This window comes from Leucopleurus acutus (assembly GCF_964270905.1).
Source record: "Leucopleurus acutus genome assembly, chromosome: 9".
Lineage (NCBI taxonomy): Eukaryota > Metazoa > Chordata > Mammalia > Artiodactyla > Delphinidae > Leucopleurus > Leucopleurus acutus.
The window spans coordinates 90,184,032-90,207,900 of record NC_139144.1 but is presented as its reverse complement, the minus strand read 5'-3'; the positions used below and the strand labels follow the sequence as shown (position 1 = coordinate 90,207,900).

Below are 23,869 nucleotides of genomic sequence, written 5' to 3'. Positions count from 1 at the left end.
ACTCTTAAGTCCAACACTCTTCTTCACGGACAAAGACAAGAATGTTCCAAGTGCCCGGAGTGAGGTATCAATGGTATGAATTTCCAGCAGAGGAAGGAGGAATCACACCATGTTGAAGGGAGGTGAAGGATCAAGGAAGACTTCAAATGGGGTAGGATACCGTCAGGCAGGGCTTCCAGGAAGGAAATTCTAGATTAAAGGAAAAGAAAAGAGATGAGCAAAGACAGGGAAGAGTAATCTGGTTAGCCTGGGGAGTGCAGCTGAATAGCGGAGAGTCAGGGCAAAAGGCAGTGAAGGACAGAGGTAGAGAGTCTAACAACATCAGGACAGTTAAGTCAATAAAGCACGTTAGGTCTAGATAAGTCAAGAAAGCACCTCCCATCTGGGGCCCCAAGTTCTGCTGAGAACAGAGGCACCATTCCAAGTTGTGCTTCCGGAAGGTTAATGTGACAGCAGTATGCAGGATGGTCTGGGAGGGGACCAGGTATAATTCTAGCAAAAAGGAAGGGCCTTGAGAGCCATTTGGCTCAAAGCCATTGGCCCAGGTGATGGAGAGAAGAGTAGTGCCTTCTAATGTAAGGGAAGCAGGCATTAGAGTGAATGTGCAGTGCAGAGAAAACATGAAGCTGGGAGCAAAGGACAGAGAGGGCTGCCACTTGCCAATCTTAACACCAACATGATGCCACTACAGTCCTCACCGAGTCTACTGGGCTCTGAGGCTATGACTTGCCCAGGTACTACAAATGCCCCGGGAGGTAGAGTTCAGTGCAGGCTCTGAGCCAGTGATGCTATCATAGCCAAAGGACAGAGGAGCCTCCCCAGGGACAGTTTACTTCCTCTTCTCATCCCCACAGAAAAGGTGGCTCTTCCAGGATTGAGGGGACAGACAAGGCAGTTTGCCCAAGGCAACTTGGGGGGGCGGGTGAAGGGGCCTTTCAGGATCACTTGCTCCAAAATCTTGTACTATTGGACTTGGAGCCTTGGGATCTTGGATTTCTTCTTCATCAGGAACATCCTGAAAAAAAAGACTATCCTATGGGAGAACTAAGCCATCTTTATGGTAAGGAATACATTCTGGGAGCTTGGTAATTTCAAGAATACTTTATAAACTGCTGCTACAACTGGGAAAGTGGCAAGAGCGCTGGCATCTTTTCACGTTGCTAGTTCATTTTCCTGCTTTGCTAAGCCGCCTTTTCCAATTAACGCTCTTTTTTTTTTTTGCGGTACGCGGGCCTCTCACCGCTGTGGCCTCTCCCATTGCGGAGCAAAATACATGTTTGAATCTAGAATTGCCACATGGAATGAGAGAGAATTGGGGGCTCATGGTTCTTTCAAAGCTAGAAAGGACTTGATAGCTGCAGTTCCAGAATGGTGATTCTCGAACTATAGAGTTACTGGGAACTCATGAAAAGTACAGATTCCTGAGGCCCCATCCCCAGATACTGCGATTCGCAAAGGTTTGGAACCAGCCAGGACTCTGAGCCAGAGTTTGTTTGATGGGGGAATAGTTACAGACCCCTTCCCATCTGCTTGAGCCAAGGATCTAAAAGCATTAGGGAAGAAGACAGAAGCAGTAAGTGGGGTTGTGATGCTTTTTGCTGAGATTAAACCAAAAGAATTGGGTTTCTTTGTATTATGATGTTGATATTTTCATCATTCATTTTAAGAAGTAACACTGAACCCATTAGACCAAACGAAATTGGATTTCTTTTGAAAAATCTGATGAATTGTTTCCAGGGATACTGGCTGGTTTTCTACAGAGACCGCTGTTCCATGCTGGGAGCAGACACCAAAACAAAGATGCCTGGATTTCTAGACCTGGAGCCTGCAGCGTGATAAGTGATAAAGGGCACGCCACTTAAGTCCTTAATGTTTCAATATCCTCTGTGCAATGAAGACCTTTATAAATCCCAGGATGACACTCTGAAGTGGACTGAGAGACTAAAAGAGTCCTCAAGAGCCTCAGATGAACAGTGCCCCAGAATTGCAAAGCTGAGTTATTAAACAAAATTGACAGGTAACTGATGGCGTATTTTCTATAGTTAGGGGAAAAAAATCCCCATAACCATGATGATATATTAGATCATAAAGAAACATAGATATTTAAGACAGAATGCAATTCATTCATCTTTCAGAAGAGTACCTAGGAGCAAAGACTATACTAAATCAGCAAAGCAACAGTTGTACTTGGAGGTGGAGAAAGGGTGCTACAAGGTGCTCTAAGGAGGAAATGTTTAGGAAAATGCCTCAAACTACACAATTAGAATGAGCTTCCATGGTAAACACTGACACGCTGAAATGAACGTGTAACCCAACTGGAATAAATAATTTCTCAGGTCCCAGGGAAATGAAAGCTTGATCTTTATCATCACACATTAAAAGAGCAGCCATGGCTTCCAGGGCACCACATTTTATATGAGATAGCACTTGACTTAGCTGCCTGGATGGGACCAGTGAACACATATTTGATTTAAGCCTTTTTTGGCTCATGACTTGTAGAGCAAGTTTCTTCATAGCCTGTGATATTCAGGGTCCAGTTGCTAGACGTGGACCAAATATCCCATTCCAGAAACCAGAGATCCATGTCCCCCTTAGGGATGGAAATTTCTGTGAGGAGGTGGTTCTTCCCTGTGGTTTCTCTCTCCCTTTGCTGTGGGCCTTTGGGCAGAGTTCCCAAAGTGGAGAGGGAGGGGAGTGCAGAGATAGAAAAGTGATGTCACATAGACTGGTCTCACAGTCTATAACATGACAACGTTTAAATTTTGTTCGGGTCCAAACAGATAATTTTCTCATATCTTCCTCATGTTTCCTTTATCCACAGACTGTTCTTCCTTGTGTTTTTATCTTCTTATTTTACTTCAATGGTATTGCACTGCAACTTTTTCTCCCCAGTGATTCTATCTGAAAACATTCATACCAGTAAGGATACGAAGGACATTTTGATAAGCTGGGCAGATCTTCTTTTTAAAGCGTAAAAATAAAGTTTATTTTGTTTTTCTGTGATTGGAAAATTAATACACGTGTCATATAAGATATACAGACTATACAGAAAGATTAAGCGGAAAAAAAATTACTCATATCATTCCATCATAAAGACATACCACATTTTGGCATTTCCTTCTAGATTTTTTCCCCCACATGTAGTAGCCTACCAATTTCTTTCTTATAGTTGAAATATTTCAGCTGACACACTATTGGACACTTCGGTTGTTTCCAATTTAAAAAACTTGCTTTCCTGAGGACAGATTTCCAAAGCAGAATTAGTCAAAAGATAAGAATATTTTTTTAGGACTTCGGCAATGCCACCAAATTGCTTTCTAAAAAACTTGTATCAATTTATCTTCATACCAACAGCATATGACAGCACCTAGCCCCTCATATTCTTTTTTTTTTAATTAATTAAGTTTTGGCTGTATTGGGTCTTCGTTGCTGCGTGCGGGCTTTCTCTAGTTGCGGCGAGCGGGGGCTACTCTTTGTTGTGGTGCGCGGGCTTCTCATTGCAATGGCTTCTCTTGTTGCGGAGCACGGGCTCTAGGCATGTGGGCTTCAGTAGTTGTGGCACGCAGGCTCAGTAGTTGTGGCGCACGGGCTTAGTTGTTCCACGGCATGTGGGATCTTCCTAGACCAGGGATTGAACCCATGTCCCCTGCATTGGCAGGAAGATTCTTAACCACTGCACCACCAGGGAAGGCCCCCCTCACATTCTTTTAATTTATATGAGGTTGAACAATTTTTTATCTACATATCAGTTTTTAACGTACATGGGTATGCACACATGTATAAGCAAATTGTCGATATCTTTGTATCTTTTGCGTGTTAGTGTTTTTCTTACTTCTATTTCAGAGCGCTTCATAAATTTTTACAGGTACGAAGGAAGGAGTGCTCTAGTCTCTCATCCCTGGTTCTCCCTCCCACTTTGCCATACTCAAAGTTATCACTGTATCTCTAAAAGCTACTGGAAACAGATTCAGTTCTCTTCTTTGTCAAGTGAGGGAAGAAAGCCCTAATAAGACCAGTTATTCCCAAGCCAGGCACGCCTCATTCCTATACCTGTAGGAGGCGCATAAAGTCTGCGTGTGGGGATGAAAGGAAGGCACCGACTGGGGGACTGTTCACTGACTGGGGGACTGTTCACAGCTCCTCCATCTGCCCCCCTCTACTGGATGGTGTTCAGATTCCTAGATCCCCAAATGGAAACTACATTTTCCACAGATATATAGCTATGTCACAGGCTGGGTTTTAGAATTCGTCTTGATCGTAGTGATAGTTAACAGTAATGTTGAACTTTTAGATGCATTAACACATTCAACCCTTTGAAGTAGCTTCTGAGATCACCTACATTTTACAGATAAGCAAACTGAGTTTTAGAGAGTGTTGAGTGATTTGTTCAAGGCTTCAAAATGAAGGACTCTGAACCCTATACTTGCTCTAAAGTCACTGTAATACAGAAATATATGAACCTGTAAAAAGCGGAAGTACTAATTACAAAGGATACTTGTCTAGCTAATTCATTTTTAGTCAGGATTTAGGAAATATGAATTAAATAAAATTCACATTCAACTGTGCCTTCCATTGTAATGGAACAAACTAGTATTGTGGCAATTCAAAATTCATTTATACAATTCACAGTAATATTTGAATAACACTGGATTTGATCTGAGAATTCACTGCTCTAAACCAAATAATGAAGTCATGTTGTATATTCAGCATTCAAGAGTTACAGGAGGGCTTCTGTAACTGGTGGTGCAGTGGTTGAGGGTCCACCTGCCAATGCAGGGGACACGGGTTTGTGCCCCGTGTCGGGAGGATCCCACATGCCACAGAGCGGCTGGGCCCGTGAGCCATGGCCGCTGAGCCTGCGCGTCCGGAGCCTGTGCTCCGCAACGGGAGAGGCCACAACAGTGAGAGGCCCGCGTACCGCAAAAAAAAAAAAAAAAAAAAAGAGTTACAGGAAAGACTTTTGGCTTTTTCATTCTGTCACCTCTCTCTACTTCTCCCTTTTTGCCCCTCCAATCTGGTAATGGACAAGGTGCCCTTTCTTTCCAAAAGTTGGCTGCCTTTCTGATTCATTACTTCCTCGAGGAAGGGGGATAATTAAGTCATTTCATTGTGAAGACTGTCTCATCTAGTCCTTCCCGAGATAACGATAGTATTAATGTCAATAAGAGAATTAGGCTCTGAAGCTGACTTAAAATGTAAGTTTCAAAGGAAGAAAAATTTACGTGAATATAACTTAGCATCGACTATAGCCCCCCAAATTCTTTTTAGCCAATAGTTGCAACATTATGAGCAATTTAATAAAAACCCAGGAGTTGATGGGTCACTAAATTGTCAGGTAAAACATTCAACTCCTGTTTTCTCTACTCACTCAATGGTATACATGGTAATAAGCAGGGAGATGGAAAGAGAAAAGAAAGGAACTGAATAATCCATAAACCAGATAATCATCCCATGAATAACTGAGAGGTAGTTACAGCAGAAAGACTTAGAGGAGTAAATACTCAAGAGATCAACTAAGCTCAGATTCTGGTTAAGTCTTTCATTCCTCCCTAACTAGCTGTGTGACCTCGGACAATTGCTGTCAGCTTTTCGAATCTCTGCCTCCCCCCACGTGAAAAACAAAGAGGTTACAGCAGATGCTATCTTAGCGCTGGCATTAAAACCTTTACAGCATCCTCTGCTTAGTCCTTTAAAATCACGGGCTTCTAGCAGAATTAGTTGATGCTGACTTTCCCTAAGCTATGGGAAGCAAGATGCAGTAGTGATTGATTCAAAAACGTTCTGAACAAGTGTAAACTTAGCTCAGATGTACTTTCCAGACCAGTGATAAATGGATGGTAATTCTGTGTGTCAGAAGAATAAATTAGTTTATTAAAAAATATAAGATAATTGCTCTCATTTGTCTTTCCCTTAAAAGAGCTTAGAGTTTATTACAGACATGATTGAAAATTCTAATTTGAAAGAGTTGAAGTTATTTCCATTCCAGGAATGAGAAAACTAAGGTAGAGAAAAGCTAAATAATTTTCAGAGCATCAGTGGCAGAATTAGATTTGTATTCTATATGGGGATAGTTATTAACACTCCGCACAAGAAGTTGTGCAGGTCTTTTGTTCTCACCAGGACAATCTGAAGAGAGGTAAAGAAGGCCAAGGTAAAGAGGGGTGAAGAGAGGTAAAGAATGGTCTTTAGAAAAAAACAGTGCATAAATTCCCTCAGCTGGTGGCAGCAGAAACCCATTCAAGAGGTAAAGAGAGCCCGGGAGCCTGCTGCTGTAAGGCCTGCAGAGGTTTCTTTGATGGGTCGTCTACCTACATTTTCTCTGTATAATGAGGCACACACACCACTGCCTCCATCAATGGCACCCATGCTTAAACCACCGTGCTTCAGCAGGACTAGGGGCGGGGTGGCAGTGGCTCTCCAGGGGAGATGTTAAAATTTAAAGTCAGCTGCCTTCATTCTTCTCAGTAACGGACCCTGATTTTTTTTTTTTTTGCGGTACGCAGGCCTCTTACTGTTGTGGCCTCTCCCGTTGGGAGCACAGGCTCCGGACGCGCAGGCCCAGCGGCCATGGCTCACGGGCCCAGCCGCTCCGCGGCATGTGGGATCTTCCCGGACCGGGACACGAACCCATGTCCCCTGCATTGGCAGGTGGACTCTCAACCACTGCGCCACCAGGGAAGCCCTGGACCCTGATATTTTTGATAGCAGTGGCCAGAGCCTTGCTTTATTTCTCTTCAGAAAATAAAACCACTCAAAGGACTTCCTCTGAGAACCAGCCCTTTTGTGATGATGACCCTCTCCCCAGCTCAGTTACACTTGCTGATATGGGAAGAAAATGTCTTTTTGTTCCCTTCGCTGGAAATTCTGCTCCCCAACTTTGGAACACATTCTGAATTTATAAATATCTGCGGTTAGAATTTTCTCCTCAACAACTTAAGGATTCACATGTCACTCTCTGCTACATCAGATAATTTTTTAAATTAAGTTTTCTAAAACAGGGCTAGAGGAAGAGCTGCATTTTAAATTCAGTACAATTAAAACTGTGTCTCTTTGGTCTGGCACTGCCTTTGGTCAAACCCCATTTGTATGAATAATTATTCAGTCCATTAAGAAGTCTGCTCAACTCCTTCTCCCATTTTGAAGGTTTTCATAAATAGTGGTCAGGCACATTTTTGTTTGCACTTGCCAAAGCAATTCTGATGAAGTCATTTTCTGATGTTATCAAATAATGAAATATGAAAGAGTGAATAGAATTATCCTCCTGTTCTGTGATTTTTTTTATTTACGTCCTTCATTTTACTTTCATAATTGTGTTTGTCTCATACTCCTGTAAATGATCTTTTGATTATCAAAAGGTGAGTCCAGGTTAAGGAGAGCTATGCTGTGCTGAATATCACTTAAGAGAGTCTTTTCCATTAAAAAAATATAATTTATTGAATATTACTTTAGAGCCTTCTCAATTAAAATAATAATTTATCTAATATCATAGGTGGATAAAAGGACATAGTATTATGCACTTTGGTGGCCTCAACACTACAAACTGTTTACCAGTTAGCACAAGGCCCTTGTATTGGATATTATCTATATTTCTCAGATTAGCAATCCGGGAAATAACTGCTGAGATATGCTGAATAAAAATAATTCAAAGGCCCTATGGTTTTCTCAGTTTTAAGTAATGAAATGGAATGATCAACTTTTCAATAAATAATGCAAAGGATCTCTTCAAAGGAAAACCCAGTATTATTATTACTAATGCTTAGGAAGCTCTAATAACATTTTAAATGCTAATATAATATACAAAGGTATAGTCCTTGATTTTAAGGAGCTTTTTTTTTTTTTTTAATCTATACTTAAAAAAAAAAAAAAATCCAATCCAGGCCCAGATCAAAGGTCTCTAAGACACCAGGCAAATGTTTTAATTTAAAGTAAAATAAGTCCTGGGCTTGCTAGCCAGCCTGCCTGCTAATTGTGCTACTCTCTTTCGGTACATGAGAAAGAAGAGCTGAAGGGCCCTAGACAAGGTACAGAAACCAAGGTTTCTGCTTCAAGTGATGGAGAAGTGAAGCGGTAACAGGTGCTGGGTTACTGTATTTATAAGATGGAGATTCTTCTCTACCTGTAGTGCTTGGGGAGAAGGGTCAGTGAGGATAGGCATGGACTGTTTGGTCTGATGGGAGAACATGCCCATTAGACTATTAAGCCGATGAGGCCAGGATGATGGATTGATTCTGGTAAGTGCCAGTTAGTTGTATTCTTTAGCTACCGACTCTGACCCTAGCCAGCTACCTCACCAGTGTGTCAAAGACAAAAACTCAGTGAAGCTGAACGGACAGTTCACTGCAAGCCATTATCCCTGCTGGGGGCTTAAGATGCAAAGATTGCTATTCAGCCAGCAGTCCGCTGAGTTACTCAAACCCTGACGCCTTACCCTTTGGTCCTAGGCAGAGACCCTACTATGCTGCTCACTTCTGTTACAGGAAATTTCTCTACTTTGCCAAGACAAAAGACTGTATCTTTTAGGACTGAAGGGCCAGAAGGGAAAACGGTTTTGGCAGAGGGACCAAAAAATCAGGGGATTATTTGAAAATATGAGCATATGCCAATCAGTAGGTCTCAACGGCAAACACTCGAGGGGGTATTTACTAAACCCTTAGGTTATTTATGAAAGGGAGAAAAGCTAAACAAACCAAAGCTACAAAATGGGCCACCTGAGATTCACGGACATGTGACTCAGAACTGATGTCAATTAGAAAAATAATAGACTAAATCAGAAGGAGCTAATGGAAATATGTACCATAACCAGCAGGGTTTAATTAAAGACCCAAATACTCTGACAAACATGATGGATAGCTTTGGATAGCAATATGAATTTGGTGGATGTAAAGACCACTGTGGCTGATATATATTTGGATGTCAGTGAACCATTTTATACAGTGCCTCTAAAGAACTATAACTAGCAAAATGAATTTATTCTGAATGGCTACTCCTGATAGGACACAGACTGAAAAACAAACAAAGGATAACAATGAAGGCAAATCAAATTAAGAAGAGAAAGCATCTACTGAATGCTAAGGACACTGCTTTGTAACAGTGATCTCACCTAATACTTTAATTAATGTGCAAGAACTACAAAGAGTGTTGAAAAGGTCAAATGTTTCTAAGTGGGGAAAGGCTGGGAACAGCAACAAAGTAATAGAAATAATGTAAAGGACACCAGAGAATTTAGAATTATGGGCAGCTAATAACGAAAGGAGATTTATCTTAGAAAAACCCAAGTGAATATGTTTGGAAGAAATTATGATCTCCTATATTCAATAGTTGGGAGAAACTTTAGAACAGGACTGGTAAAAATGGTCCATGAGGGTGTGCGGGGGGGTAAGGGCCTTGAACCAGGGCATTTTTTTTACTTACTATTAAAAAAGTACCCGTTATAGGGCAAGAAGGTGATGATAATCCTTGCCTTTGTTGTACTTCATAGTTCTGTGTTGCTTTATACTATAATCCACTTGAAATAAATCAGAAAAGGGTATCAAATGGGATTAAAGGGACAGAAGACTGGAGGAAAATAGAAGATTAGAAGAGATTCAGTCCAATTTTTGCTCAAATGTCAGCTTATCAGTAAGTGAGGTTTTCCCTGACCACCTTAGGTAAAATGATACCTGGCCCATCCTCATCAAGTTTTGTCCTTTTGCTTAGCTTCTTTTCTTTTTAGCCTTCATCCCCAACAGAAGATAGATATATTTCCAAAATATATTTTTAACATATATGTGGTATATTTAAAAAAATATGTGCATATACACACACACACACAATTAGAGACACAGCATAATACAGTGGTTAAGATCATGGACTCAGGAGTCAGGGGCCTGGGTTTGAATCTCAGTTCCGCCTCTTACTATTTGTATGTTCTTGGGCAATTTATTAACCTCTCTGTGCCTTATTTTCTTCATCTGAGAAAGGAAAAAGTACATGAGGTTGTTACAAGGATCAAATAATGAAGAACAGTGGCTGGAACAGAGTAAATGTTATGTAAGTATTTATTACATAAATTAATGTCTGCCTCCCATCCTAGCATGCAGGCTCTCTGAGGGCAGGGTTGGATTCTGTACCATTCACTGTTAACCCCCTGGGCATCTAGTGAGTGGTGAATAAATGAAAAGGAAAGAATGAATGAGAGAGCCAACAGTCAGTAAATTTCATTAAGTGATAGACCCCAAGATAAAAAAGCAGTCAATGATCCTTTGACCTTGGGAAGGGAGGAACTATGAATAACACAGGTGCTCTGTGTAACAGGCTAAGGGGTATTATTCTGATGTAATTCTGAGGGGGCAATGTGGATGTTTGGGATAACTGGTTGCAGGTGAAAAAGGGGAGGGCACAGAGGGAAGACATCTGTTTTTGGCTAGTCATCTGCAATCCTCCCCAACTCTTCTTTCATTCGCTGGCAGAATTAGACATGAATCCCGTATCATTTACTTAACCTGTTTGACCTAAGAAATTTCTTAGCTTGTCTGAACTTCAATTTCTTCATTTATGCAATAGGGTAGATAATATAACATCACAGGGCAGGTTTGAGGATTAAATCAAACAACATGGTAGAATACCTGCTCTGTAAAAATGGTAAAAAAAAAAAAAAAAAAAAAAGCAAAAACAACAACAAAAAAACCACAGGCAACTTTTATTGTACCAGCCACATATATATTCTCTCTTTGGAGCCGACTTTACCATAATTGTGTGAGGCATCCTATCCTCCACATTGAAATGATTTTTTTATTAATCTTTTCCTGTCGACTCTTGGCTCAAAAGAGGGGTTTCTTTTCTAGCCTTTTTTTCCCTTTCTTTCTAAGATTGGCCTTATGCTTTTAATCCCAATCCCTCCCATTGCCTTTAGGATCTTGCTGGAGTTTTGTTTTCAACTCCTGTATCTACCCCTTTCACAGGTTCTTTCATACCTGCCTTCAAATATCCTTGTTTCTCATATCTGGACAAAAACAAAACCAAACAAGAAACTCTAAGCCCTTCACGCAATCCTGTGTCCACTCTATGTCTCATCTCGTCTCTATTCTCCCTTTCATTGTCAAATTTCTCAAAAAAATCATTTGTATTTGCTATCCTTCAAAAGTCTCCACTTTGTCTGAAACTATATTCAAAAAGGTCACTGATGACATCCTAGCAGACAAACACAGTGGTCTTTCCCCTTGACAGTTTCCATCCTGGACTCACCGTTCCTGGAGCCACGTGGTTCAGACTCCTCCCCCAGCTCCCTGAGTTCCTTCCTTCCCTTTAATGGCTCCTATTCTGTCTGCCCACTGCAGGCCTTCCTCCCAGTCAGGGGCTCGCCCTGCTCTTTGTTCTTCTCTCTCTGCTTCCAAAAGTTTCTATATGAGATGGTTTCTCTCTCATGATCTGGTCTCTGAATAGATCAAAGCTTCATTTTCACTGATTTGCAGACATTTCTATCAGATGCCCTTATCAGGCGGCCTCCCTAACTTGCAAGTTTTGCTTCACAGCACTATAGTTTGCAAAACCTCTGGCTGTCAGTGTCACTTTTGAGTCTTCGCTCTTTATTTCTTTGCCTGATGATCACTAGGTCTATCAGTGCAACATCTTATATATTCATTTCTTCTTACCAATCTCATTATCATAGATCTTAACTATTTAAACTCCTACCTGCGTCTCTCACAATCACTAAGTCCTCCTAGGTAAATCTTTTCCAGTTCTACCTGCATCAGATCACTATTCTGTGTTAAAACAACAACAACTTGTGTATTCACTAGTGCCAATAGGATAAAGTCCGAACTCCTAACACTGACATCCAAAGCCTTGGATTTGGTGCCAATCCCACCTTTTTTCCCCACTTTTCTCCTCTATCAACCTTCTATTGAAGCCAAACTGAGCTATCAATGCCCCTTGAACATATTTAGTTCTTTTTGGCTCTGGGTTTGTGTATTCAAAGCCTAACCTTCAAGATTGCTGAAACCCCTATCCTCTATGAAGGACGCTATCCTAAGCAATTTCTTCCTTCTCTGTTACTTACGGATGCGTCACCCATTTAACATGTATCATCCACAGTAGGATCTGTTTATTTAAAGGACAAAACAAAACAGAGCAACTAAGATTCTTCTGGAACTAGAAATGTAATTTTTAAAAAAGGTATCGGGGTATTGAGTTACTACCTGTGTGAACTTGCAAAAGTTACCTCTCTGGGCTTCAGTTTCCTCAACCATGAAATGAGGATACTGACAATATCCACCTCATAGGGTTGTCAGGAGGATTAACCTAGTTAATATCTGTAAAGTGCACATAATACATAAGCGTTTGTTAAATAAACAAAATAAAAGGGACAAAAAGCATACAGTGCAAAGTCTCTCTCCTCCTTCTGTCCCTTAGCCATCCACCCTGTTTCCTTTCCTGGAGACAATCGCTGTTACAAAGTTTCCAGGGTATCCTTTCAAATACATTTTATATTCAATACATATACAAGCATAGTTGTGTGTGAGTGCACACGCACGTGTACGTATGTGTGTGTGAGCACGCGTGTGTATGTACCCACACACAGCACACATATTTAAAGAGAAGTGGTGTTTACATGCTCTTCTACAACTTGCTTTTTCCACTTAATATATCTTAGATGTGGTTCCATTTCAGTACATATCAACCTGCCTCATTCTTCTTAATAGCTGCAGAGGATTCAATTATACGGATGTACCATAATATATATTTATTATCTTCTCCCAGAATGCAGCCTTCTTGATGACAGAGACTATGTCTTATGACTCCCTGTAGCGTCCTCAGTGCTTATACAGTACCTTTCAAAATTCTTTTTTTGTTTATTTGCTCAACAAATATTTAAGCATCAATTATGCACCAGGTAGTATATTGTAGGTACTGTGGATGCAGAAAAGAGTAAAACACAGTCCTTGCTCTCTGGAGATGCAGAGTCTGGTGTGACACTGGCCACGTATTTACAGTAATGTGACAGCAGCTCTAATAAAGGTACAAACGAGACGATCTAAGATCACCGAGAGGAAGGGCTGTGTACTTTTTAGATCAGTCGGGGAGGCTTTTTTGAGGAGGTGTTACGAGGAGGCAAACATGAGGGAAGGAAAGAACTCTTAGAAGTAAGGGAGGCAGAATGTGTGAAGTGGGTGGGAAGGTAGGAAGAATATGGTATTTGGGGGGAACTACAAATGGTTTATCCCTCCCCAGAGCGCAACGGGTGTGTGGAAGGGGAAGGAGGGATGAGAGGTTAGCAAAGTAAGCTAGACCAGATGATAGCGGACCTTGTGCGTCACAGTAAAGACTGGACTTCGTGGGTGGATCAAAGAAAGGGATGCAGGGTGTGACTATTTTAGAGCTGTTAGCCTTTTGTTTTGCTCAGGTTATTAAGACAAAACTATTATCATCTATTATTACCAGGATTCAATAAAAGAAGGTATTTTAATACTCCTCAAGCAGGAAAGAAATCATCTCAGAACAAAAGGGACATGTTTCCTTTATGAGAGACTCAGAAACTCACTAGACTGTCATTATTTTTCTCATTTTCCTAAGGAAGACAACAGCGGTCTAGCTTCAGTTTCCACGCTGACATTTGGGAACCAAAGCTGTAGTTGATGGGGAGGAATCTGAAGAGAGGAGTTTTGGAAGAAGTCAGACATGATGACAACTGGGTTTTAGAAAGACCTCTCCACGTCTTTCTGTAGGTGGAGGACGGACAGTTGGAGAAGCTAGAGAGCCTTCAGGCTGTCGGACTACCCAGCTTCTCCTTGGTTTGCTCAGATTCTCCTCTATCAGGCCATATCCATCTTCTAGGTTTCCTCACAACTCCTGTTCCCAAGCTTGTAGCTGAACAAAATCAACCTCAAAGAGAGAGAAGGGCGCCAATACCTTGACAGGACAATCCAGGCCCTCACCTCTAGTAGCTTTTGTTCAGGTCACGACTGGCATGAACTATTACAATACCCACTGCCGGGCTGAGATGAGGCAGAGAGGAAAGGGAAGACAGGCAGTAACAACAGGAGAAAGCAGGAGGGACACCTTGTACCAGAAGCTACCTTCTATCCCTACTCCTCCACTGGTCTGGTTGAGGGAGCTCAATGTGAGGGAGAGAGGATTTAAGACACTTACTGTGAGGTCGGATCTTAACAAACGGCACCGCGAAACAGAGGAAAGCTTCAAGTGAGCTTTATTAGGGAGCGCTCCCGGCGAGGTTCACTGGTCCGAGAGAAAGGGGGCCAGAGAAGTCGCAGCCGGGCGAGGGTTGGGCAAGATTTTATAGGGGAAGAAGGGAAAGGGGTGTGGTGAATCTGGGAGGGCGCAGGGTATTCCTTATTTGGTGGTCTTTTCGGGTATCCTGGGGGACCGATAGTCCCGCCCCTCGAAAGGCGGGAAGGCTGGGCCGGGGCGGGGTGGGGGGGGGGGAGTCCCCAGGTCAGTTCCTGGAACTGGGTGGTCCGGAAAGTCTCCAGGTCAGTTTCTGGAACTGGGTGGTCCGGAGAGTTTCAGTCTGATGCAACCTGTGAATCTGATTGCGTTCCCCTGCCTCGGGCCAGTTGGCCTTACACTTACAATTACATATAAAATCATAAATTAGGAGGAAGGTCACTATGTTGTTTAATCTCTTGACAACCACACACATTAGGCTTGATAACCTTAGTTGGCAGATAAATAGAGGGTCTGAGAAGAAGGTCAAGTTCTCCATGAGACTGACCCTAGATTCAGACCCTGGCCCTTTGGATTCTGTACTGCAATTATGGGGAGCTTCTGGGAACACTGGTACTGGGAGCCTCATATTACGTAGCAAGAATTGGCTGGCACTAGGTTCTTAGTTTATAATCGGGATTTGAGTTCCTAGAGGGTGTCTGGAGAAAAATGACACATAATGGGATAAAATTAACCATAGGAAAATTCATTCTTAGAGTCAGCAGAGAAAATCAGGCCTTGAGGGATGGAATAGCAATTTTTTTAAACTGACCCTTTCCATTAAAAAGACTAATAGTAAGACTGATCAACAATGCCTTTCTCCTAAGTCTGTATATATAAAGAAAAGGGCCTTTGATGGGGAAAATACATATAGCATTTGCATTCCTTTTTTAGGAAGAAAAAAGTATCACATTTGAAAAACCTCCCAGAAAGGGCAAGTTCTGAGAGAAAGGTCTTTCAGTATGCTTAATACTTCTATTTAAATGCTAATGCTAACCTATAGCTCTGGACCACACAGAAACTAGAGTTTTCAAAGAGCAGAAAGTGAATTTAAAATGAAAACTTAATTTCTGGAATAAAAGATTTTCTTAAAATTTCTGCAGAGAAGCTAACACACAGAGTCTCGTGACAGGAATACCCCTCTGATCAGAATGGAAACCAGCCGATGACACAGCAGGTGAGTTTAGTGGCTGAGTGAGGGCTGCCTCCATTGGAAACGGGAGTCTCCCCTCAAAAGGTTTGCCTTTGCAGGTCAACGTCTGTCACAAACTGTGCCTGCCCAGAGGTGGTGCTTTGTCCCCCTCCCTTGTAATGGCCCGTGCTAAAGGGAGTGCTGGTGTTTGGAAGGGAAGCTGGAGACCAAGACAGGAGAAGCACGAGGCCTGGGGTCAGGTGGCCCAGAATAGCCGGGAGGACACAGAGTGCACAGCAAGGGGCTCCTGAGAGGTTCACTATTGCTTTACTTCCCATGGGAACTAACAGTAGTGAATGCAGTGACTGAGGCCCTGAGTGCTGAGGAAACGTCTGTTCTGAAATCAGAGTTCGCAGAGGCTGGGACACCCACATGGCTGCATGGAGGCTGTGCAGGGAACCGAACTCAGAAAAATAAAATCAACCAAAATCAGGAAATACCTGTCCTGGGGGTAGTGACTAAGAAAGGGGTACAAGGAGGCTTCTGGGGTGATTCTAATATTCTCTGCTTTTATCTCGGTGATGGTTATCTGAGTGTATTCACTTTGTAAAAAGTAATCAAGAGCTCCCCTGGTGGCGCAGTGGTTGAGAGTCCGCCTGCTGATGCAGGGGACACGGGTTTGTGCCCCGGTCCGGGAGGATCCCACATGCCGCGGAGCGGCTGGGCCCGTGAGCCATGGCCGCTGGGCCTGCGCGTCCGGAGCCTGTGCTCCGCAATGGGAGAGGCTACAGCAGTGAGAGGCCCGCATACCACAAAAAAAAAAAAAAAAAGTAATCAAGCTGTATAGTTAAGATTTGTAAAGTTTACTGTCTGTATATTATACTTCAATAACAACATATTACCTTTCTTTTCTCGCTTCTCTCCCTACTCCAAACAAAAAAGAAAAGACAAAGAGAGCAGGCAATAGGCCAAGTGTTGGAGTGGGTACCTGGGTTTTTAATTCAGTCTCATATCCTAACATTAAGACAACTGCTAACTTTATGAACCTTGAAAACATCCTAACTAAAAGAAGCTCATCACAAAAGATCACATGCTGTATTTATATGGTACATCCAGATTAGGCAAATCCACAGGGGCAGGAAGTAGATTAGTGGTTGCCAGGGGTGGGGTGGGGGGATGGGAGTGACTGCTTGTGGGTACTGGGTTTCTTTTTGGGGTAATGAAAATGTTCTAAAATTAGCTAGGGATGATGGCTATACATCTATGACTATATAAAAAAAAGTGAATTTCACACTTTAAAAGGGTTAATGTTTATGGTATGTAAATTCTATCTCAATAAAGCTGTTATAAAAATGCTAATTTTATGAACTAGAATCTTGACTTTTTTAAAAAATATTAAAAAAAAATTAATATATCTATTTTTGGCTGCATTGTGTCTTTGTTGCTGCACGTGGGTTTTCTCTAGTTGTGGCGAGCTGGGGCTACTCTTCGTTGCGTTGCGTGGGCTTCTCACTGCAGTGGCTTCTCTTGTTGCAGAATACGGGCTCTAGGCACGTGGGCTTCAGTAGTTGTGGCTCGCGGGCTCTAGAGCACAGGCTCAGTAGTTGTGGCGCACTGGGCTTAGTTGCTCCGCGGCATGTGGGATCTTCGTGGACCAGGGCTTGAACCCGTGTCGCCTGCACTGGCAGGCGGATTTGTAACCACTGCGCCTCCAGGGAAGTCCTAGAACCCTGTCTTAACTCTACAGAAGACGTACATCCACAGCCAATACTGTTGTGAAGATTGATCCATTAATCAAGACATTTGCTGCAGTTCCATGGTCTTCTGTGACATTTGCAGAAAAGATTCTGTAAGCTGCCAGATACAGAAACGTTTTCGCCAGCTCACATTTTCATTACGTGTCCCGAAATGAACTAAAGCCATTTCTCAGGGTTCTACACTTTTGTAGGTTCTGTGACTCCCCAGCATCTTGGCACTAAATGCCTTTGAACTCTCTCCATCCCCATTCTCAAGAAAACTTTACGACAACTCATAATAAATAACCTCCAGTAGAAAAACAGGTTAGGATTGGGAGCAATTCTATGTGTATGTTTACAGAGTAATAGAAATATAATTGAGTCAAAGATACAGTAATGATTATACTAATGTTTTTATTAAGGGGAACAATGACTACTTATTTAACACTTGCTATAAGCCAAATGCTTTAAGGTTTACCTGATTTCATCCTCACAATCGAGCATCACAAGGGCTAAATACCTAAGGTCAGCAGGCTGGTTAACAACAGCCGGATCCCTATCCTACCTCCCTCCCCCAGATCATTCCAGAAAAACTCTTGAGTTGGGCCATGAGAAAACAATTTGCACCCAGAATCAAGCTTGGGGAGACAAAAATGTTTACTCATGATCAAGAGACTCATTATGATCATACTTGTGACAGCCCTATATAAACTGTAAAGGGCTAATGCAAATACACGTATCTGGCAAGAATATATGAATACTATTTTAGCCTGGGCATCAGATGGGGGAAAAAATTAGAAGCGGAGGTGCAGATGACTGCTCTGTGAAATAAAATTCGTATTTTATGGCAAGACAAGAAAAATTTAAACATAAAAATTCTCTGCCCTTTGGCCTCCCTGGCTCCACTGTGCACTGTGTATCTGCATTATGCATTGTCCAGACCTCCCCCATCAAGCAGGAATACCTGCTCAACCATAAAGAGCAACGTTCTCCCAGCATCAAAAAGACGACTCCTTCAAAGATACCACTCCGTCTTGGGCTTGTGAGGGGTCACATGTCGCACCATGATGACACTTAGATCTGGATTATGTAAACTGTCAATAATACATCATTTTATGTACAGCCCTCTGTCTCAGAAAACTTATATGACTGTGCCTTGACTTCTAATGGGTGTAACAGTTCACAGAGCTTTCTGAGATGCTCTTCTTGGGTTATAATCCTCAAATGTGGCTCAAATAAAATTTTCCATTTCTTTCTTAGATCGACTGATTAATTTTCTGTCGACAGCTCAAAGTGTGACTGTTGTGCTACCTTATGCTAAATTAAAGTGAAATTTGAGACTTCTTGCACTCATCTGCTTTTTCACATAGCTGACCTTCAGATCTTTATTCATGGTAACGAGTGACTCCTCAGGGTTGAGCTGAGGCTGTACTAGAAAGGAAGGTGTACGGTGGGATGGGGACAGATTTTACAGAAAAAGTATGTTGATCTATAATGAGAAAAGTTGAAAGTTATTTTAAAAAGCAGCAAGAATAGCCTGGACTCCTGAACCCAGTTTTCCACAAATACTGTAGAATAAAGTGGTAGGAAAGAGTGAGAGGGCTTATTCCATTTCCTCCCATCTGCTACCTTCAGAATTAGTGTCTCATAATTTCCAGGGCTTTCAAAAATCGAATGCACTTCCACAGTGCTTCACATACAGTCTAGTGGGGCTCTGTCAGCAAGCAGGATGGGGCCTATGATTATTTTCCCGTGGCCCCAGGGAAATGCTGCTTTCGAGACCTGGGATCAGTATAGGAAACGAAATGAGAGGAAGGTGGCAGAGGGGAGTGAAATCAAGTCCCCCTAAAACTGAGTTCCCCTAGTGAGTTTATGATGAACCTCTTTTTTTTTGTTTTTGGCTGCACCGTGTGGCACGCAGGATCCTAGTTCCTCGACCAGGGATCCAACCTGCGCCTCCTGCAGTGGAAGCAGGAGTCTTAACCACTGGACTGCCAGGGAGGTCCCTATGATGAACCTCTTCATCTAAAACTTGATTCCCTTTCTCGTTCCATCCCTGTTCCCCTCAGGATTGAGGAGTATCAAAGAAAAGGGGGGACTGAAACCAAGCAGGGCTCTATGGGGTCCTCCTGGGTACAAAAGCGCCTCCGTGTACTCTGTCTCCTGTTTGTAGAAAAAGGGTTTGGTTTCCTAGACCTTTCCTGAGGTCCAAAGAGCAGACTAAAGCAGTTATCAATTAGGGAAGTGAGGGAACACAGAAGCAGTCAAGCAAGAGTAATGATAGTTTAAACAATAGTTCAGCGATCAAATAGAGTCCTAGCTCCTCCTCAAGGGATATACATAACCATCTGACACATATCTTTGAGTTGTTCTGTAGAAACAAGGACCCCCACCCTGGTAGACAGAGGAAGGTGCTACATGCTGACCACTAGCACGTAGACTCCAGACTGGACAGAACCAGAGGTTGCTGATTAAGATTCACAAAACATCACCCTATTACCCCACCACCAACCAATCAGAAGAAAGTCTACGAACTGCAACTCTCACTCCAAATACTGCCTTTAAAAACCCTTTCCTGAAAGCCGTCGAGGAGTTTGGGTCTTCTGAGCACAAGCTGCCCATTCTCCTTGCTTGGGGCCCTATGATAAACGCTGTAATTTCCTTCATCACAACCCGGTGGCTGTAGACTGGCTTTGCTGCGTCGCAGGTGAGTGGACCAAAGTTTGGTTCGGTAACAGGATTATTTGAGGTAGTCCATAAGTCAGAAGTAGAGTTATGATTAAGCCCCCTCTGCCTGGACCCCCAAGTTACTGATCTAGTCACTAGTCCATGCTCCATCATTGATCAGGCCAGTGCTACTAACCAAGGTTAACCTAGATACCGTGCTTGAAGCCAGCACCACAGTGTTGAAGCTGCACACTCAGCAGGGTAGGGTGGCAAAAAATAAGGAAGAAACAAGTAAGCCGGCAGTCTGTGAGTCAGTGAGACTTTCTGGCCAGTTTTCTGCTTCTTCTCTCCTCACTTCCCCTTCAACATCTTGTCTAAATTCACAGGCACAGGAGGGAACTAACCTGCTTACCCACCCCCACCCCCACCAAAAAACCCTCACCTAACCTGTAGCACTTCTTCATGTATCTATTTTACTTCAAAACCAAAGAATGCCACAGTCTAAGGTTGTGCTGGGAGATGCTGCACGTTCCTTCTGGGCCTGGAAGGGACTGCTGTGCCTGGAGGTCCCTGAATGCCCCAAACCAGGTAGCTGGGAGTGTCCCTCCCACTCCAGGCTTACGCTTCTGTCGAGAATCCGCTTTACTGGCACCATTTCTAATGTTTTCAAAGGGAAACATTTCAAGTGTGTGTGTGTGTGGGGGGGGGGGTGAAACAAACATTGGTTTGTGACCCAAATGTTCCTGCAAATGTTTTCTCAGACTGGGAGGTGCAAATGTTTACAGACCATTTGGGCAGGGAAACTGCAGTGACATGTTTCAGAAATAGTTGCTTGGGGAAAAAAAACTGAGTGCTACCAAGTGCAGCCAGGATGTCCCTAAGAAAATGCCCATGTGGGGGACTTCCCTGGTGGTCCAGTGGTTAAGACTCCACGCTCCCAATACAGGGGGCCCAGGTTCGATCCCTGGTCAGGGAACTAGTTCCTGCATGCCGCAACTAAGAGCCCATATGCCGCAACTAAGACCCGGCACAGCCAAATAAATTTTAAAAAAAGAAAGAAAGAAAATGCCCATGTGTTCTTTTATAGTCCATGTGACAGTGCAGACCTGATCTCAGAGGCATCTATTCTAATCCTGGCCCTGCCACTAGCTCACCAGTGATCATGATTATACCACTTAATCCCACTGTACCTCAGTTTCTGTATCTGGAAAAGTAAATGGATTAAAACTAGAATAGATGACATTTAAAAACCATCCCAATCCATGAGGGAGACTGAAGTAGGCAGGAGGGGCAGCATTATTAATATTATTTCCATTTTCCAGGGAAAGAAATTTAGGCGTGGAAAGATTAGGTCTCAGGTCACACAGCTAATCAACAGCAGAGCTTTAAATCTGTTTCTCCTAAGCCCAAAGCCTGGAACTTTTCTATCACACCACACAGGCCCTCAACAGTTTTTCTGGCTCGCTGACTTCCTGGGTGTCTCTGTACTGAACAACAGTGTGCCCAGTCATAGATGGCCTACATTTGTTATTTGTCCTCTCACTTTCTTTTTTCCTTTTTTTTTTAAACCATGCATTGTGTCACTCAATCTGCACTGGAAAAAAAATGTGCTCTTTGACAAGAGCACTGAGCACCCTGGGAGTGCGGTAGATGTGGCTTTATTTCAGTGCATACTCAATGGAAAGTAATAGTGGCTTCATTGTAGTAAAAGGCTTTATTGTGCTTTGTAATGAAGACACAAAGCACTTAGTTGAAATCAGTCTTTTAAATAATCTGCTTTATATTCTATAGCGGAGTCGCAGATACAAGGGAATTCAAAGTGATTTCTACAAAACAATTTATTCAAAGACGCCATACTCGGGAACCTCAGTTTTGCCCCGGGACTTTCTCCTGGGTCAGGGTTTCTTATCTTCTCCCTTTTCCTACTGTGTTTATGGTGGGCATTCTCTGATCTTTCTCAGTGTTTATCCTACTTGTGAGAACTGGTAGATTTCCCCATACAAACCATTACATATTGTACAATCTCAATCAGGGTTTAAAAATCCTGTACCACCTACCTGTGTACACACACACACACACACACACACACACACACACACACACACACACACACACTCACATGTGCACACCAGAATACAAGACAGTTAGCTCAGTGGGAGGAGAAGATTTTAAAGTCTTTAAACAAAGATTATAACTGTTGTTGGACTGCACGAAGATACAGAGTAATTAAAAAGCTCTTCAAAGAATGGAATAAGTCCATTAAATCCAGTTAAATAATTTTTCAGAAACACTGCAAGAAACACTCCTTGCTGTTTCGTTCTCTCACAATGAACTGAAGGAAGAATATCTCATTTTCTAAATGGAACTTTATGGAGTTTTCAATAAGTCCCCTCAGCACTTATCTAAATCTTTAATTAGTTCTATAATATACTGATGATATCGAGCCTAATTAAATTTATATAGATAAGGCGCAATGAAATTCTAACCAAGTGAGCTGGAAAGCATATATTAAATAGTAAATTTAATGGTTCAAGCTGATAACTACAATTTTATATCAAAAAATTAAATTCAATTTACATGTTGTATTCAAATTGATTTTGAGTGTGCAAATTATTGGAAAAATCTCTTGAATATATCAGTAAAATTGCTAATCCAGCCTGTTTAAATATCAGTTATTAACGTCTGCATTTGCAAATAAGCCACACACATTTGCATTTTTACTGCATATAGTAAAAAAATTATCTAAACCTTATGCCATTTCATTAAGAATACTAAGTGGTTTTTCTTTTGGCTTCATGCATAAATTAAGGAGGCAAAGAAATGACTATTGGCTCTAAAGAAGAGAGAGTCAGCAATTTATAATACAGCAAGGCAAAGATGATATATATATTTTGCTGACTAGAGCAGTTTACGTTAACCTTTGGGAATAGCAATTACAATGGTAAAGTTCTTCCTTATATAGGATCAACTGGAATGGAACTGTACACACACGTCTGATGCCACAATCACAGGTAGAGGTGGATGTACACAAATTTAGTGGTGTTTTCCATCAGTTTGGGGAAGGGAAATGCTTTATGTTTATCAGAGGGCAAAGGTATATACCGGCTGATCTCATTTCACAGTTCAGCCACGGACTATGCTTCAGAAGCTGTATTAAATATTCACTTGACTGGTCAAAGAGAAGGCCCAGTTACCTATACCATATGCGTCGATTGATGAAAGTACCATTCCTGGTTACCATGGGTGACTGCCTACCCCTCAGAAGCATCAGCATTAAACATGCACAAGACATACAGGTATATTGAAGATATGACACATAATGTTACTTGAGCCTCAGTGACCTCAGAATTAGCTGTATATTTGTAAAAATGTGTGCAGTGATTACTCTGGACCAGCCATTATCTGCTTTTCCCCAAATATACCTTTTTATGATTATTAGCTTCCATTGGTTAGAAAGCTATCCTTGAAATAATCAAATATTTACTAAGTATCTATTATATGTCATGTGCTTGCATTATGCGAGATACAAATAATATGCCAATGACTGTAGAGAATAGAAAAATGAGTGTCAACTGGAGCAGTCAATCATTTCAAAAAAGGTGTGGGAGGGTGATGCATTTTGAAGAGGAGGAAGTTTAAGAATAAGTAACGACAGCCAGAACAAAGGCATGGAGACTGGACTATAAATCACATGTAAGGAGGACTGTGGGATCAGTGGGAACAGAAGATTCTGGAAGAAATAATGGGAGAAGAAGCTGGCCAGTTAAGAAAGGACAGTGATTAGCAGAATTTTTACTCACACCTGAAAAGTTTGTGCTGGATATAGTATTTACAAAAAACTCACTCTAAGGATTGAGCAAAAAATTAATTTCAGGGAGCAGTATCACAAAGGATGACTGAAGGGAAGAGACTAAAAGACATAAACATCAGCTGCAGGATTGTTGCTTCATTCCAGATGTGATATGGTAGTGATGGTGGGAACAGCAAAAACAGGAATCAAACTGAGCACCATTTAGAGGAAGAAAGAGTCAACAAGGACGTGAGAGCTTGACATGATAGACGGATGAGCCATAGTGAGGTGTCAGACATTTCTGTAATGTAAACTCTAAGGTTCAGGGATGGGGAACAGAAT

The 23,869-nt window shown here is 42.1% G+C and overlaps 1 protein-coding gene across 1 annotated transcript in view; it reads right to left on the bottom strand.

The window, feature by feature from the left end:
- EXOC4 (exocyst complex component 4) overlaps nucleotides 1–23,869 on the bottom strand; it is a gene marked incomplete at its 5' end in the record, with an annotated part of 817,732 nt that overhangs the window by 2,324 nt on the left and 791,539 nt on the right. The gene's annotated exons all lie outside the window — the stretch shown is intronic.